Source organism: Acomys minous (assembly GCF_964271855.1).
Source record: "Acomys minous genome assembly, chromosome: 7".
NCBI lineage: Eukaryota > Metazoa > Chordata > Mammalia > Rodentia > Muridae > Acomys > Acomys minous.
In genome coordinates, this window is record NC_140488.1 from 12,082,721 (window position 1) to 12,087,761 (window position 5,041).

Below are 5,041 nucleotides of genomic sequence, written 5' to 3' on the forward strand. Positions count from 1 at the left end.
AAGATCATGTGACTTCTATTTTATTTAATAATTTTTATCCTTTACCATATGTTTTCTCAAGATCATGGGGAACGCTGGCCAAGGTTATATAAGCTTGTCACTTTGCATGCAATTCTGACAAAAGATTCGGTTGATATTTGTCTTTTATAATGTCATTCTTAAGTGTTTCTGTCTTTTTCTTCTTTTTCCCATAGACATGGGAAATAACGTATCCTCTGATAGTGTCTGACTTCATTTAATTTCTTCTCTACTTAATATGTTCATCTCCTTTTCTCCAATCATTGCTAACACAGTGCTCCTTTGTTTAAGTTAATGGCTGCTTGCTTCTCCCATATTTCTTTTCCCATCACCTTCAGATTTTGTATAACTTTTAATATGAAAAAATTGCAAATAAATATATGTGTTTATGTTTTTAGTGATTCTTTAGTGTTCCTCCCACTCCCAGATTTGCTCAGTTGTTTGTAGTTATTATCTGAAGAAGATTAAGTATGATATTTATTTTAAGGCAATTTATTCCATCATTTAATTTCTTCATTAATTCTCATCAACTATATATCTAGCAAATATTTCACAAGAGTGTTTTATGGATATTTAACAATAATGTTTTATGAAGGACAAATTTTATACATACTTTTCTAGTTATACATTTATTAGCTACAGTCATACAATTTGTAAAGTTCTTCCAATTCAGTTAAACTATGACAATTCCCCCCAAATTCCAGAACTAACACAACTTGCTTTTTGATATTCTTTGCATTCCCCATCTTATAGACTCCTCAGTAAAAGATTGCTACAAGAAATCTTTATCAATCTTCTAACATCATTCTTTTCCTCCTCCTCCTCCTCCCCTCCTCCTCCTTTTTTTGAGATTTTTTGCATTCTCCACCTTCTAGATTCCTCAGTAAAAGATTGCTACAAGAAATGTTTATTAATCTTCTAACATCATTCCTCTCCTCCTCCTATTCCTTCTCTTCCTCCTCCTCCTTCTTGATCTTTTTAAGACATTGTTTCTCTGTGTAGCTTTGGCTGTGTTGGACTCACTTTGTAGACCAGGTTGGCCTCGAACTCACAGAGATCTGCCTGCTTCTGCCACCCTGGGTGCTTGGATTAAAGGAGTGAGCCACTATGCCAGGCTGACACCTGACATTTTTTTTTATCATACCATGTATCCTTCTTTTTAGGTACACCTAACAACGGCAAACTATGATCCAAAACAAACAAACAAAAATCAAAAACAAATTTGTCCATTTCTTTTCTGTTTTTATAAATATCCCAGTCTATAAATAGACAATGTGCTTGTTCATTTTTTAACTAGAGACTCTCCTCCCCAGGTCTTTTCCCCTAATATAGCCTATACTGCTATTGGGTTACCTGTCCACTGTATTACTTTCTTTATATACTTTATATAAAATTAAGTGAATATTTTTCACTTATATAGCTATAAATTTCTGTTTGTACTTCCTCTGCATTCCAGAAGTTTTGGATACTACTTCATTTTTCTTAACTTTTAATATGTATTTAATTTTTTACTTGGTTCCTTCTTTGCATTACTTAGTATCATTTGTATTATAATTGTTTATAATTATTTAGTAATATAATAGTTTTACATGTGTGTGAATTTCTCATATTTTCTTCTGTTATTGAGGTCTAATTTAATTCCAGTGTTCAATATGAAATTAAGTGATAAGATGCATTCTAATGGCATGTCTTATCATTTCAGGAAACATGATATTTCTTTCTGGTAATTGGGGCAGAAAGCCCATTCTCCTGGACAAATCTGCATTAATGTATATCTTTTGTCAAACTAAACTGAATGAAGGAAAACAGTACTAATTTTGTGTTGAAGTGCCACAGATTTTCACTAATTTTTTATGTTTTACCATAGTTTTGTTGAGTTTGTTGATCACATGTATATTCATGTCTTTAGGGCATGTTTGAGACTTCAGATGCTTCTGTATATAAGATATATTTTACATGTTATGTTCACTTCTCTGGAAACTAATTCATACTGCTTCTTATATCATGATTTCAGAAGTTCAACATCACTTTTATGTGTGAATAAACTTTTATAAGAAGAAGAAACTTTATTCATAGAAGACTCCATAGTAGATCTAATTTTCTAAGGCAATTTTCTTCATATCAGATTAGAAACAGCTGCTTTTACCAAGACTAAGATAGTTTCTATTTATTATAATAGAATTCTATAGATGAAAGAACCAATAGTCTAAGTTTTTAATGGACCAAACTAAATGTAAGTGCAAACATATTGGGTTAAATGCAACTGCTTTAAATAATTTCATTATAATTATCTTCAGGTATACTTTCAGAATAAAATCTCTCAGTTGTAAAAGTAATTGCAGCTATTATGCTTATTGATACTTAAAAATAGTCTTTGTTTTCTTTCTATTGCTAAGATAAAATACTCTGACAATTACAGTTTGGGGCAGGGATTATTTCAGCTCAACATCCATTTATGGGTCATGATTGTGGGGAAGTCAAGTTGGAATTTATTTAAATCATCACATAGCCACATAACATCAATAGTCAAGAGCAGAGGGGAATAAATTAATGCATATTTACTAAGCTCAGCTTGATTTCTCCAGAATTATAAAATTCAGGATCCCCTGGCTAAGGAACAGTGTCACCCAGAGTGGAGAGCTCTCATTTTCAATCTATTTAGGAAAATCCCTCAGCAGTTTGCCCACAGGCTAACCTAATCTAAACAATTTCTCTTTGAGATTCCTTCCCTAATTAATTAAATATTTGTGTAAAATTGATTATCAAAACTAACAATCATGGTTCTGGAGAGATGACACAGAAATAAGAGCACTGACTGTTTTCTAGTGCAACTGGGTTTTATTTTTAGCACCCACATGGCAGCTCACACTTATAAGTCCAGTACCAGAGAAGCAGGAACTAACATGCAAATGATGCTAACATGTACATATAAGCAAATACCTATACACATATGATAATAAAAATAAATTTAAAATTCCAAAACCCTACCATCACACTAATCTATTTAAAATACAGCCTTAAACCCTGCCCCCAAACAACAGACTTCAAAAACTTTAAAAGAGCAGTTTTATAATCTTTGGATATCATCTTTCAACTGATTACTAGTCTATTATTTGTTGAGCATGTTGAGATAATTATGCACACCTTGTCTTTGGTAACATCTTTAAAAGAACTAAATATAGCAGAGCAATAGTTAAAGACATCAGTTTTTTAGAGGCACTTAGTACAAAAAAAGAGTGAGAAGATAGAGAATAAGGTTAATTGTAGTCTCAATATGTTTGTCTGTAAGTGGTATGTGACTCACCTATCAGATGTGCTGGTGGAGCTATCATCTTATAAAGTTGGGTGTATGGTGGGCCAGGTGGCATATACCTTTAATCCCAGCACTCAGAAATCAGAGACAGGCCAATCTCTGTGAGGCCACCCTGGTCTACAAAGCAAGTCCAGGACTGCCAGGACTACAAGGAAATCTTGTCTTGGAAAACCATAAGAAAGAAAGAAAGAAAGTAAGAAAGAGAGAAAAAGAAAGTTGAGTGTACATGAAAAATAATAGGTATATACATTTAATTTGCAATCATTTCATTTATAACTTGACTATATGCCAGCAGAGATTACAGTGCTTTGGTAGCAATTTCATATTCTTCTAAACCACTAATCTTTTCATAGAGAAAATAAATCAAATAAGAGAAGTAAAAAAAAATAAGAGTGTAATTTTGGCATTGTTCTGGAAAGCTTGCTCTGGGCTCTATAATCACTAATATGTTTCTAAGAAATACAATTTAATATTTTTCTATTTGTTCCCCTGGCTACTCAATAAATAAATAGAATTAATTATGATTATTAATATTTACTAAGTTGTGAACTTTATATTGTTACACAGGATACTGACTTTATTTTATTGAATTGAGCATTAAAAATAAGAGAACACAAGAAATCAAGGACTACTTTGCTCAGTGTATAAAGTGTTTACTTTGCAAATATGAGGACATGAGTTTGAAAATTCAGCACTCAAGAAAAAGGCCAGACATAGGGAAGCATGTGATGTCTACAACTGGGCAGCGGAGAAAGGTGGATCTTAGGGGGTTTCTGATCATATGTTTTGTCAAGTTTATGAGCTTCAGGTTCATGAGAGACCATGTGCTGAAAGGAAATAGAAATAATGTGAAGTAAGATTAAGGAATTTATCAGTTGTCGGCCTCTGGAGTCCACACATGTATATATTGTTGGGAATACAAACATTCATGGATGAGGGGTATAAGCACAGACACACCTCTGTGGATGTATGTGTATCATGTACAGGGACAGAATGGTTATTGTAGGTAAGTATGATAAAAGTTCACTATATATATATACACATATTAAAATGCCATAATGAAACTCATTATCATGTATAATTAACATATGTCAATAAAAACAAAAATACAAGATTAAAGAAATGGCTTAGAGGTTACAAGCACTGTCTGCTCTTTGATAGGCCCTAGGTTTAGTTCCCAGCACCCACGTAATGGCTTCAGGTCTTCTAGGGAACAGGCGTACCAGAGAGTCAAACACTTACAAATTGACACAAACTAGCACTGCATGGAAAGAGGTAGCTACAATTGAGGAATGACCCTGATGAGATTGGCCTATGGGCATTTTTGTGAGTGTACTTTCATGACTGATAATTGATGTAGGAAATATCAGTCCACTGTGGGTGATACATCCCTAGGCTGGTGGCTATATAAGGCTATATAAGAAAGCTACCTGAGCATGAGTCAGAAAGCAAGCAAGCAAGTATATCCTCCGTTGTTTCTACTACAATTCCTGCTTGAATCCTGTCCTGATGACTTGTGACCTAGAAAGGGAAGCCAAATAAAGACTTTGCTTTGGACAGTGTTTTATTTTTTAATTTTTACTTATTATAATTTATTCACCTTATATCCTGATTGTTATCTCCTTCCTCTTCTCTTCCCATTCCTACCTTCCTTCCTTCTTCGGCTCTATTCCCCTCCCCTAGACCTCTGACAGAAGGGGACCTCCTCCC